The sequence below is a fragment of the Narcine bancroftii genome, unplaced genomic scaffold (assembly GCF_036971445.1).
Source record: "Narcine bancroftii isolate sNarBan1 unplaced genomic scaffold, sNarBan1.hap1 Scaffold_159, whole genome shotgun sequence".
NCBI classification, from domain to species: Eukaryota; Metazoa; Chordata; class Chondrichthyes; order Torpediniformes; family Narcinidae; genus Narcine; species Narcine bancroftii.
Genome location: NW_027211894.1, coordinates 3021407 through 3035725, shown reverse-complemented (window position 1 = coordinate 3035725; position 14319 = coordinate 3021407).

Genomic DNA, 14319 nt, shown 5'->3' with positions numbered 1-14319 from the left:
TCAGATATTGTTAATCAGAGGTGGGGAATCAGAGGCGGGGAAACAGAGGCGGGGAATCAGATATGGGGAATCAGAGGTGGGGAATCAGAGGCCGGTAATCAGACACGGGGAATCAGAGGCGGGGATTCAGAGCTGGGGAATCAGAGGCGGGGAATCAGAGTTGGGGAATCAGAGGCGGGGAATCAGATATGGGGAATCAGAGGCGGGGAATCAGAGGCGGGGAAACAGAGGCGGGGAATCAGAGGCGGGGAAACAGAGACGGGGAATCAGATATGGGGAATCAGAGGTGGGGAATCAGGGGCGGGGTATCAGTGGCAGGGAATCAGAGGCGGTGAATCAGAGGCGGGGAATCAGAGGCAGGGAATCGGATGTGCGGAATCAGAGATGGGGAATAAGAGGTGGGGAATCAGAGGCGGTGAATCAGACATGGGTAATCAGAGGCGGGGAATCAGAGGCAGGAAATCAGACACGGGGAATCAGAGGCAGGGAATCAGAGCTGGGGAATTAGATGCAGGGAATCAGAGTTGGGGATTCAGAGGCGGGGAATCAGATATGGGGAAACAGTGGCGGGGAATCAGAGGCGGGGAAACAGAGGCGGGGAATCAGATATGGGGAATCAGAGGTGGGTAATCAGAGCTGGGGAATCAGAGGTGGGGAATCAGAGTTGCGGAATCAGAGGCGGGGACTTAGATATGGGGAAACAGAGGCGGGGAATCAGAGGCGGGGAAACAGAGGCAGGGAATCAGATATGGGGAATCAGAGGTGGGGAATCAGAGGCAGGGAATCAGAATCAGAAGCAGGGAATAAGACGCGGGGAATCTGAGGCGGGGAATCAGAGCTGGGGAATCAGAGGCTGTGAATCAGAGGCGGGGAATCACAAGCAGGGAATCGGATGTGCGGAATCAGAGATGGGGAATCAGAGGTGGGGAATCAGAGGCGGTGAATCAGACATGGGTAATCAGAGGCAGGGAATCAGAGGCAGGAAATCAGACACGGGGAATCTGAGGCGGGGAATCAGAGGCGGGGAATCAGAGGCAGGGAATGGGATGTGCAGAATCAGAGATGGGGAATCAGAGGTGGGGAATCAGAGGTGGTGAATCAGACATGGGTAAACAGAGGCGGGGAATCAGAGGCAGGAAATCAGACACGGGGAATCAGAGGCGGGGAATCAGAGCTGGGGAATTAGATGCAGGGAATCAAAGTTGGGGATTCAGAGGCGGGGAATCAGATATGGGGAAACAGTGGCGGGGAATCAGAGGCGGGGAAACAGAGGCGGGGAATCAGATATGGGGAAACAGAGGCGGGGAATCAGAGGCCGGGAAACAGAGGCGGGGAATCAGATATGGGGAATCAGAGGTGGGGAATCAGAGTTTGGGAATCACAGGCAGGGAATCAGAGGCTGGGTATCAGATGCAGGGAATCAGATGCGGGGAATCAGAGGCGGGGAATCAGAGCTGGGGAATCAGAGGTGGGGAATCAGAGTTGGGGAATCAGAGGCGGGGACTTAGATATTGGGAAACAGAGGCGGGGAATCAGAGAAGGGGAAACAGAGGCGGGGAATCAGATATGGGGAATCAGAGGTGGGGAATCAGAGGCAGGGAATCAGATGTGCGGAATCAGAGATGGGGAATCAGAGGCAGGGAATCAGAATCAGAAGCAGGGAATAAGACGCGGGGAATCAGAGGCGGGGAATCAGAGCTGGGAAATCAGAGGCAGTGAATCAGAGGCGGGGAATCAGAGGCAGGGAATCGGATGTGCCGAATCAGAGATGGGGAATCAGAGGTGGGGAATCAGAGGCGGTGAATCAGACATGGGTAATCAGAGGCGGGGAATCAGAGGCAGGAAATCAGACACGGGGAATCAGAGGCGGGGAATCAGAGCTGGGAAATTAGAGGCAGGGAATCAGAGTTGGGGATTCAGAGGCGGGGAATCAGATATGGGGAAAAAGAGGCGGGGAAACAGAGGCGGGCAAATAGAGGCGGGGATCAGATATGGGGAAACAGAGGAGGGGAATCAGAGGCGGGGAAACAGAGGCGGGGAATCAGATATGGGGAATCAGAGGTGGGGAATCAGAGGTTGGGAATCAGATGCGGGGAATCAGAGGCGGGGATTCAGAGCTGGGGAATCAAAGGCGGGGAATCAGAGGCAGGGAATCAGATGTGCGGAATCAGAGATGGGGAATCAGAGGCAGGGAATCAGAATCAGAAGCAGGGAATGAGACGCGGGGAATCTGAGGCGGGAAATCAGAGCTGGGGAATCAGAGGCTGTGAATCAGAGGCGGGGAATCAGAAGCAGGGAATCGGATGTGCGGAATCAGAGATGGGGAATCAGAGGTGGGGAATCAGAGGCGGTAAATCAGACACGGGGAATCTGAGGCGGGGAATCAGAGGCGGGGAATCAGAGGCAGGGAATGGGATGTGCGGAATCAGAGATGGGGAATCAGAGGTGGGGAATCAGAGGCGGTGAATCAGATATGGGTAATCAGAGGCGTGGAATCAGAGGCAGGAAATCAGACACGGGGAATCAGAGGCGGGGAATCAGAGCTGGGGAATTAGATGCAGGGAATCAGAGTTGGGGATTCAGAGGCGGGGAATCAGATATGGGGAAACTGAGGTGGGGAATCAGAGGTGGGCAAATAGAGGCGGGGAATCAGATATGGGGAAACAGAGGCGGGGAATCAGAGGCGGGGAAACAGAGGCGGGGAATCAGATATGGGGAATCAGAGGTGGGGAATCAGAGGTTGGGAATCACAGGCAGGGAATCAGAGGCTGGGAATAAGATGCAGGGAATCAGATGCGGGGAATCAGAGGCGGGGAATCAGAGCTGGGGAATCAGAGGTGGGGAATCAGAGCTGGAGAATCAGAGGTGGGGAATCAGAGTTGGGGAATCAGAGGCGGGGACTTAGATATTGGGAAACAGAGGCGGGGAATCAGAGGCGGGGAAACAGAGGCGGGGAATCAGATATGAGGAATCAGAGGTGGGGGATCAGAGGCAGGGAATCAGATGTGCGCAATCAGAGATGGGGAATCAGAGGCAGGGAATAAGAATCAGAAGCAGGGAATCAGAGGCCGGGAATCAGAGGCCGGAATCAGATGCCGGGAATAAGAGGCCGGGAACCAGAGGTGGGGAATCAGAGTCCAGGAATCAGAGATGGGGATTCAGAGGCGGGGAATGAGATATGGGGAATCAGAGGCGGGGAATCAGAGGCGGGGAAACAGAGACAGGGAATCAGATACGGGGAATCAGAGGTGGCGAATCAAAGGCGGTGAATCAGAGAAGGGGAATCAGAGGCGGGCAATCAGAGGCAGGGAATCAAACACGGGGAATCAGAGGCGGGGAATCAGAGCTGGGGAATCAGAGGCGGGGAATCAGGGTTGGGGAATCAGAGGCGGGGAATCAGATATGGGGAAACAGGGGCGGGGAATCAGAGGTGGGGAAACACAGGCGGGGAATCAGATATGGGGAATCAGAGGTGTGGAATCAGAGGTTGGGAATCAGAGGCAGGGAATCAGAGGCGGGGAAACAGAGATGGGGAATCAGGGCAGGGAATCAGAGGCAGGGAATCAAACACGGGGAATCAGAGCTGGGGAATCAGAGGCGGGGAATTAGAGTTGGGGAATCAGAGGAGGGGAATCAGAGGTGGGGAAACAGAGGCGGGGAATCAGATATGGGGAATCAGAGGTGGGGAATCAGATGTTGGGAATCCGAGGCAGGGAATCAGAGGCGTGGAATCAGAGGCGGGGATCAGAGGCAGGGAATCAGATGTGCGGAATCGGAGATGGGGAATCAGAGGCAGGGAATCAGAGGCGGGGAATCAGAGGCGGGGAATCAGAGGCCGGGAATCAGATATGGGGAAACAGAGGCGGGGAATCAGAGGCGGGGAAACAGAGGCGGGGAATCAGATATGGGGAATCAGAGGTGGGGAATCAGAGGTTGGGAATCAGATGCAGGAAATCAGAGGCTTGGAATCAGATGCAGGGAATCAGATGCGGGGAATCAGAGGCGGGGAATCAGAGCTGGAGAATCAGAGGTGGGGAATCAGAGTTGGGGAATCAGAGGCGGGGACTTAGATATTGGGAAACAGAGGCGGGGAATCAGAGGCGGGGAAACAGAGGCGGGAAATCAGATATGGGGAATCAGAGGTGGGGAATCAGAGCTGGGGAATCAGTGGCGGGGAATCAAAGGCGGGGAAACAGAGGCGGGGAATCAGATATGGGGAATCAGACGCGGGGAATCAGAGGCGGGGATTCAAGCTGGGGAATCAGAGGCGGGGAATCAGAGTTGGGGAATCAGAGGCGGGGAATCAGATATGGGGAATCAGAGGCGGGGAATCAGAGGCGGGGAAACAGAGGCGGGGAATCAGATATGGGGAATCAGAGGTGGGGAATCAGGGGCGGGGTATCAGTGGCAGGGAATCAGAGGCGGGAAATCAGAGGCCGGGAATCAGAGGCGGTGAATCAGAGGCGGGGAATCAGAGGCAGGGAATCGGATGTGCGGAATCAGAGATGGGGAATCAGAGGTGGGGAATCAGAGGCGGTGAATCAGACATGGGTAATCAGAGGCGGGGAATCAGAGGCAGGAAATCAGACACGGGGAATCAGAGGCAGGGAATTAGAGCTGGGGAATTAGATGCAGGGAATCAAAGTTGGGGATTCAGAGGCGGGGAATCAGATATGGGGAAACAGTGGCGGGGAATCAGAGGCGGGGAAACAGAGGCAGGGAATCAGATATGGGGAATCAGAGGTGGGTAATCAGAGCTGGGGAATCAGAGGTGGGGAATCAGAGTTGCGGAATCAGAGGCGGGGACTTAGATATGGGGAAACAGAGGCGGGGAATCAGAGGTGGGGAAACAGAGGCAGGGAATCAGATATAGGGAATCAGAGGTGGGGAATCAGAGGCAGGGAATCAGATGTGCGGAATCAGAGATGGGGAATCAGAGGCAGGGAATCAGAATCAGAAGCAGGGAATAAGACGCGGGGAATCTGAGGCGGGGAATCAGAGCTGGGGAATCAGAGGCTGTGAATCAGAGGCGGGGAATCAGAAGCAGGGAATCGGATGTGCGGAATCAGAGATGGGGAATCAGAGGTGGGGAATCAGAGGCGGTGAATCAGACATGGGTAATCAGAGGCAGGGAATCAGAGGCAGGAAATCAGACACCGGGAATCTGAGGCGGGGAATCAGAGGCGGGGAATCAGAGGCAGGGAATGGGATGTGCGGAATCAGAGATGGGGAATCAGAGGTGGGGAATCAGAGGTGGTGAATCAGACATGGGTAAACAGAGGCGGGGAATCAGAGGCAGGAAATCAGACACGGGGAATCAGAGGCGGGGAATCAGAGCTGGGGAATTAGATGCAGGGAATCAGATATGGGGAAACAGAGGCGGGGAATCAGAGGCGGGGAAACAGAGGCGGGGAATCAGATATGGGGAATCAGAGGTGGGGAATCAGAGTTTGGGAATCACAGGCAGGGAATCAGAGGCTGGGTATCAGATGCAGGGAATCAGATGCGGGGAATCAGAGGCGGGGAATCAGAGCAGGGGAATCAGAGGTGGGGAATCAGAGTTGGGGAATCAGAGGCGGGGACTTAGATATGGGGAAACAGAGGCGGGGAATCAGAGAAGGGGAAACAGAGGCGGGGAATCAGATATGGGGAATCAGAGGTGGGGAATCAGAGTTTGGGAATCACAGGCAGGGAATCAGAGGCTGGGTATCAGATGCAGGGAATCAGATGCGGGGAATCAGAGGCGGGGAATCAGAGCTGGGGAATCAGAGGTGGGGAATCAGAGTTGGGGAATCAGAGGCGGGGACTTAGATATGGGGAAACAGAGGCGGGGAATCAGAGAAGGGGAAACAGAGGCGGGGAATCAGATATGGGGAATCAGAGGTGGGGAATCAGAGGCAGGGAATCAGATGTGCGGAATCAGAGATGGGGAATCAGAGGCAGGGAATCAGAATCAGAAGCAGGGAATAAGACGCGGGGAATCAGAGGCGGGGAATCAGAGCTGGGGAATCAGAGGCAGGGAATCAGAGGCGGGGAATCAGAGATGGGGAATCAGAGGTGGGGAATCAGAGGCGGTGAATCAGACATGGGTAATCAGAGGCGGGGAATCAGAGGCAGGAAATCAGACACGGGGAATCAGAGGCGGGGAATCAGAGCTGGGAAATTAGAGGCAGGGAATCAGAGTTGGGGATTCAGAGGCGGGGAATCAGATATGGGGAAAAAGAGGTGGGGAAACAGAGGCGGGCAAATAGAGGCGGGGATCAGATATGGGGAAACAGAGGAGGGGAATCAGAGGCGGGGAAACAGAGGCGGGGAATCAGATATGGGGAATCAGAGGTGGGGAATCAGAGGTTGGGAATCAGACGCGGGGAATCAGAGGCGGGGATTCAGAGCTGGGGAATCAGAGGCGGGGAATCAGAGTTGGGGAATCATAGGCGGGGAATCAGATATGGGGAATCAGAGGCGGGGAATCAGAGGCGGGGAAACAGAGGCGGGGAATCAGATATGGGGAATCAGAGGTGGGGAATCAGGGGCGGGGTATCAGTGGCAGGGAATCAGAGGCGGGAAATCAGAGGCCGGGAATCAGAGGCGGTGAATCAGAGGCGGGGAATCAGAGGCAGGGAATCGGATGTGCGGAATCAGAGATGGGGAATCAGAGGTGGGGAATCAGAGGCGGTGAATCAGACATGGGTAATCAGAGGCGGGGAATCAGGGGCAGGAAATCAGACACGGGGAATCAGAGGCGGGGAATCAGAGCTGGGGAATTAGATGCAGGGAATCAGAGTTGGGGATTCAGAGGCGGGGAATCAGATATGGGGAAACAGTGGCGGGGAATCAGAGGCGGGGAAACAGAGGCGGGGAATCAGATATGGGGAATCAGAGGTGGGGAATCAGAGCTGGGGAATCAGAGGTGGGGAATCAGAGTTGGGGAATCAGAGGCGGGGATTTAGATATGGGGAAACAGAGGCGGGGAATCAGAGGCGGGGAAACATAGGCGGGGAATCAGATATGGGGAATCAGAGGTGGGGAATCAGTGGCAGGGAATCAGATGTGCGGAATCAGAGATGGGGAATCAGAGGCAGGGAATCAGAATCAGAAGCAGGGAATAAGACGCGGGGAATCTGAGGCGGGGAATCAGAGCTGGGGAATCAGAGGCTGTGAATCAGAGGCGGGGAATCAGAAGCAGGGAATCGGATGTGCGGAATCAGAGATGGGGAATCAGAGGTGGGGAATCAGAGGCGGTGAATCAGACACGGGGAATCTGAGGCGGGGTATCAGAGGCGGGGAATCAGAGGCAGGGAATGGGATGTGCGGAATCAGAGATGGGGAATCAGAGGTGGGGAATCAGAGGCGGTGAATCAGATATGGGTAATCAGAGGCGTGGATTCAGAGGCAGGAAATCAGACACGGGGAATCAGAGGCGGGGAATCAGAGCTGGGGAAACTGAGGTGGGGAATCAGAGGTGGGCAAATAGAGGCGGGGAATCAGATATGGGGAAACAGAGGCGGGGAATCAGAGGCGGGGAAACAGAGGCGGGGAATCAGATATGGGGAATCAGAGGTGGGGAATCAGAGGTTGGGAATCACAGGCAGGGAATCAGAGGCTGGGAATCAGATGCAGGGAATCAGATGCGGGGAATCAGAGGCGGGGAATCAGAGCTGGGGAATCAGAGGTGGGGAATCAGAGCTGGAGAATCAGAGGTGGGGAATCAGAGTTGGGGAATCAGAGGCGGGGACTTAGATATTGGGAAACAGAGACGGGGAATAAGAGGCGGGGAAACAGAGGCGGGGAATCAGATATGGGGAATCAGAGGTGGGGAATCAGAGGCAGGGAATCAGATGTGCGCAATCAGAGATGGGGAATCAGAGGCAGGGAATAAGAATCAGAAGCAGGGAATCAGAGGCCGGGAATCAGAGGCCGGAATCAGATGCCGGGAATAAGAGGCCGGGAACCAGAGGTGGGGAATCAGAGTCCAGGAATCAGAGATGGGGATTCAGAGGCGGGGAATGAGATATGGGGAATCAGAGGCGGGGAAACAGAGACAGGGAATCAGATATGGGGAATCAGAGGTGGCGAATCAAAGGCGGTGAATCAGAGAAGGGGAATCAGAGGCGGGCAATCAGAGGCAGGGAATCAAAGACGGGGAATCAGAGGCGGGGAATCAGAGCTGGGGAATCAGAGGCGGGGAATCAGGGTTGGGGAATCAGAGGCGGGGAATCAGATATGGGGAAACAGGGGCGGGGAATCAGAGGTGGGGAAACACAGGCGGGGAATCAGATATGGGGAATCAGAGGTGTGGAATCAGAGGTTGGGAATCAGAGGCAGGGAATCAGAGGCGGGGAAACAGAGGCGGGGAATCAGATAAGGGGAATCAGAGGTGGCGAATCAAAGGCGGTGAAACAGAGATGGGGAATCAGGGCAGGGAATCAGAGGCAGGGAATCAAACACGGGGAATCAGAGCTGGGGAATCAGAGGCGGGGAATTAGAGTTGGGGAATCAGAGGATGGGAATCAGAGGCGGGGAAACAGAGGCGGGGAATCAGATATGGGGAATCAGAGGTGGGGAATCAGATGTTGGGAATCCGAGGCAGGGAATCAGAGGCGGGGAATCAGAGGCGGGGAATCAGAGGCAGGGAATCAGATGTGCGGAATCGGAGATGGGGAATCAGAGGCAGGGAATCAGAGGCGGGGAATCAGAGGCGGGGAATGAGAGGCCGGGAATCAGATATGGGGAAACAGAGGCGGGGAATCAGAGGCGGGGAAACAGAGGCGGGGAATCAGATATGGGGAATCAGAGGTGGGGAATCAGAGGTTGGGAATCAGATGCAGGGAATCAGAGGCTTGGAATCAGATGCAGGGAATCGGATGCGGGGAATCAGAGGCGGGGAATCAGAGCTGGAGAATCAGAGGTGGGGAATCAGAGTTGGGGAATCAGAGGCGGGGACTTAGATATTGGGAAACAGAGGCGGGGAATCAGAGGCGGGGAAACAGAGGCGGGAAATCAGATATGGGGAATCAGAGGTGGGGAATCAGAGGCAGGGAATCAGATGTGCGCAATCAGAGATGGGAAATCAGAGGCAGGGAATCAGAATCAGAAGCAGGGAATCAGAGGCCAGGAATCAGAGGCCGGAATCAGATGCCGGGAATAAGAGTCCGGGAATCAGAGGTGGGGAATCAGAGTCCGGGAATCAGAGATGGGGATTCAGAGGCGGGGAATGAGATATGGGGAATCAGAGGCGGGGAATCAGAGGCGGGGAAACAGAGGCGGGGAATCAGATATGGGGAATCAGAGGTGGCGAATGAAAGGCGGTGAATCAGAGATGGGGAATCAGAGGCCGGGAATCAGAGGCAGGGAATCAAACACGGGGAATAAGAGGCGGGGAATCAGAGCTGGGGAATCAGAGGCGGGGAATCAGAGTTGGGGAATCAGAGGCGGGGAATCAGAGGCAGGGAATCAATATGGGAATTCAGAGGTGGGGAATCAGATGTTGGGAATCAGAGGCAGGGAATCAGAGGCGAGGATTCAGAGCTGGGGAATCAGAGGCGGGGAATCAGATTTGGGGAATCAGAGATGGGGAATCAGAGATGGGGAATCAGAGATGGGGAATCAGAGGCGGGGAATCAGACGCTGGGAATCAGAGGTGGTGAATCAGAGGCGGGGAATCAGAGGCGGGGAATCAGAGGCAGGGAATCAGACGCGGGGAATCAGAGGTGGGGAATCATAGCTGGCGAATCAGAGGCGGGGAATCAGAGGTTGGGAATCAGAGGCGGGGAATCAGATATTGTTAATCAGATGTGGGGAATCAGAGGCGGGGAAACAGAGGCGGGGAATCAGATATGGGGAATCAGAGGTGGGGAATCAGAGGCCGGTAATCAGACACGGGGAATCAGAGGCGGGGATTCAGAGCTGGGGAATCAGAGGCGGGGAATCAGAGTTGGGGAATCAGAGGCGGGGAATCAGATATGGGGAATCAGAGGCGGGGAATCAGAGGCGGGGAAACAGAGGCGGGGAATCAGAGGCGGGGAAACAGAGGCGGGGAATCAGATATGGGGAATCAGAGGTGGGGAATCAGGGGCGGGGTATCAGTGGCAGGGAATCAGAGGCGGTGAATCAGAGGCGGGGAATCAGAGGCAGGGAATCGGATGTGCGGAATCAGAGATGGGGAATAAGAGGTGGGGAATCAGAGGCGGTGAATCAGACATGGGTAATCAGAGGCGGGGAATCAGAGGCAGGAAATCAGACACGGGGAATCAGAGGCAGGGAATCAGAGCTGGGGAATTAGATGCAGGGAATCAGAGTTGGGGATTCAGAGGCGGGGAATCAGATATGGGGAAACAGTGGCGGGGAATCAGAGGCGGGGAAACAGAGGCGGGGAATCAGATATGGGGAATCAGAGGTGGGTAATCAGAGCTGGGGAATCAGAGGTGGGGAATCAGAGTTGCGGAATCAGAGGCGGGGACTTAGATATGGGGAAACAGAGGCGGGGAATCAGAGGCGGGGAAACAGAGGCAGGGAATCAGATATGGGGAATCAGAGGTGGGGAATCAGAGGCAGGGAATCAGATGTGCGGAATCAGAGATGGGGAATCAGAGGCAGGGAATCAGAATCAGAAGCAGGGAATAAGACGCGGGGAATCTGAGGCGGGGAATCAGAGCTGGGGAATCAGAGGCTGTGAATCAGAGGCGGGGAATCAGAAGCAGGGAATCGGATGTGCGGAATCAGAGATGGGGAATCAGAGGTGGGGAATCAGAGGCGGTGAATCAGACATGGGTAATCAGAGGCAGGGAATCAGAGGCAGGAAATCAGACACGGGGAATCTGAGGCGGGGAATCAGAGGCGGGGAATCAGAGGCAGGGAATGGGATGTGCAGAATCAGAGATGGGGAATCAGAGGTGGGGAATCAGAGGTGGTGAATCAGACATGGGTAAACAGAGGCGGGGAATCAGAGGCAGGAAATCAGACACGGGGAATCAGAGGCGGGGAATCAGAGCTGGGGAATTAGATGCAGGGAATCAAAGTTGGGGATTCAGAGGCGGGGAATCAGATATGGGGAAACAGTGGCGGGGAATCAGAGGCGGGGAAACAGAGGCGGGGAATCAGATATGGGGAAACAGAGGCGGGGAATCAGAGGCCGGGAAACAGAGGCGGGGAATCAGATATGGGGAATCAGAGGTGGGGAATCAGAGTTTGGGAATCACAGGCAGGGAATCAGAGGCTGGGTATCAGATGCAGGGAATCAGATGCGGGGAATCAGAGGCGGGGAATCAGAGCTGGGGAATCAGAGGTGGGGAATCAGAGTTGGGGAATCAGAGGCGGGGACTTAGATATTGGGAAACAGAGGCGGGGAATCAGAGAAGGGGAAACAGAGGCGGGGAATCAGATATGGGGAATCAGAGGTGGGGAATCAGAGGCAGGGAATCAGATGTGCGGAATCAGAGATGGGGAATCAGAGGCAGGGAATCAGAATCAGAAGCAGGGAATAAGACGCGGGGAATCAGAGGCGGGAAATCAGAGCTGGGAAATCAGAGGCAGTGAATCAGAGGCGGGGAATCAGAGGCAGGGAATCGGATGTGCCGAATCAGAGATGGGGAATCAGAGGTGGGGAATCAGAGGCGGTGAATCAGACATGGGTAATCAGAGGCGGGGAATCAGAGGCAGGAAATCAGACACGGGGAATCAGAGGCGGGGAATCAGAGCTGGGAAATTAGAGGCAGGGAATCAGAGTTGGGGATTCAGAGGCGGGGAATCAGATATGGGGAAAAAGAGGCGGGGAAACAGAGGCGGGCAAATAGAGGCGGGGATCAGATATGGGGAAACAGAGGAGGGGAATCAGAGGCGGGGAATCAGAGGCGGGGAATCAGATATGGGGAATCAGAGGTGGGGAATCAGAGGTTGGGAATCAGACGCGGGGAATCAGAGGCGGGGATTCAGAGCTGGGGAATCAGAGGCGGGGAATCAGAGTTGGGGAATCAGAGGCGGGGAATCAGATATGGGGAATCAGAGGCGGGGAATCAGAGTCGGGGAAACAGAGGCGGGGAATCAGATATGGGGAATCAGAGGTGGGGAATCAGGGGCGGGGTATCAGTGGCAGGGAATCAGAGGCGGGAAATCAGAGGCCGGGAATCAGAGGCGGTGAATCAGAGGCGGGGAATCAGAGGCAGGGAATCGGATGTGCGGAATCAGAGATGGGGAATCAGAGGTGGGGAATCAGAGGCGGTGAATCAGACATGGGTAATCAGTGGCGGGGAATCAGGGGCAGGAAATCAGACACGGGGAATCAGAGGCGGGGAATCAGAGCTGGGGAATTAGATGCAGGGAATCAGAGTTGGGGATTCAGAGGCGGGGAATCAGATATGGGGAAACAGTGGCGGGGAATCAGAGGCGGGGAAACAGAGGCGGGGAATCAGATATGGGGAATCAGAGGTGGGGAATCAGAGCTGGGGAATCAGAGGTGGGGAATCAGAGTTGGGGAATCAGAGGCGGGGATTTAGATATGGGGAAACAGAGGCGGGGAATCAGAGGCGGGGAAACAGAGGCGGGGAATCAGATATGGGGAATCAGAGGTGGGGAATCAGAGGCAGGGAATCAGATGTGCGGAATCAGAGATGGGGAATCAGAGGCAGGGAATCAGAATCAGAAGCAGGGAATGAGACGCGGGGAATCTGAGGCGGGGAATCAGAGCTGGGGAATCAGAGGCTGTGAATCAGAGGCGGGGAATCAGAAGCAGGGAATCGGATGTGCGGAATCAGAGATGGGGAATCAGATGTCTGGAATCAGAGGCGGTGAATCAGACACGGGGAATCTGAGGCGGGGAATCAGTGGCGGGGAATCAGAGGCAGGGAATGGGATGTGCGGAATCAGAGATGGGGAATCAGAGGTGGGGAATCAGAGGCGGTGAATCAGATATGGGTAATCAGAGGCGTGGAATCAGAGGCAGGAAATCAGACACGGGGATTCAGAGGCGGGGAATCAGAGCTGGGGAATTAGATGCAGGGAATCAGAGTTGGGGATTCAGAGGCGGGGAATCAGATATGGGGAAACTGAGGTGGGGAATCAGAGGTGGGCAAATAGAGGCGGGGAATCAGATATGGGGAAACAGAGGCGGGGAATCAGAGGCGGGGAAACAGAGGCGGGGAATCAGATATGGGGAATCAGAGGTGGGGAATCAGAGGTTGGGAATCACAGGCAGGGAATCAGAGGCTGGGAATCAGATGCAGGGAATCAGATGCGGGGAATCAGAGGTTGGGAATCAGATGCAGGGAATCAGAGGCTTGGAATCAGATGCAGGGAATCAGATGCGGGGAATCAGAGGCGGGGAATCAGAGCTGGAGAATCAGAGGTGGGGAATCAGAGTTGGGGAATCAGAGGCGGGGACTTAGATATTGGGAAACAGAGGCGGGGAATCAGAGGCGGGGAAACAGAGGCGGGAAATCAGATATGGGGAATCAGAGGTGGGGAATCAGAGGCAGGGAATCAGATGTGCGCAATCAGAGATGGGGAATCAGAGGCAGGGAATCAGAATCAGAAGCAGGGAATCAGAGGCCAGGAATCAGAGGCCGGAATCAGATGCCGGGAATAAGAGTCCGGGAATCAGAGGTGGGGAATCAGAGTCCGGGAATCAGAGATGGGGATTCAGAGGCGGGGAATGAGATATGGGGAATCAGAGGCGGGGAATCAGAGGCGGGGAAACAGAGGCGGGGAATCAGATATGGGGAATCAGAGGTGGCGAATGAAAGGCGGTGAATCAGAGATGGGGAATCAGAGGCCGGGAATCAGAGGCAGGGAATCAAACACGGGGAATAAGAGGCGGGGAATCAGAGCTGGGGAATCAGAGGCGGGGAATCAGAGTTGGGGAATCAGAGGCGGGGAATCAGAGGCAGGGAATCAATATGGGAATTCAGAGGTGGGGAATCAGATGTTGGGAATCAGAGGCAGGGAATCAGAGGCGAGGATTCAGAGCTGGGGAATCAGAGGCGGGGAATCAGATTTGGGGAATCAGAGATGGGGAATCAGAGATGGGGAATCAGAGATGGGGAATCAGAGGCGGGGAATCAAACGCTGGGAATCAGAGGTGGTGAATCAGAGGCGGGGAATCAGAGGCGGGGAATCAGAGGCAGGGAATCAGACGCGGGGAATCAGAGGTGGGGAATCATAGCTGGCGAATCAGAGGCGGGGAATCAGAGGTGGGGAATCAGAGGCGGGGAATCAGATATTGTTAATCAGAGGTGGGGAATCAGAGGCGGGGAAACAGAGGCGGGGAATCAGATATGGGGAATCAGAGGTGGGGAATCAGAGGCCGGTAATCAGACGCGGGGAATC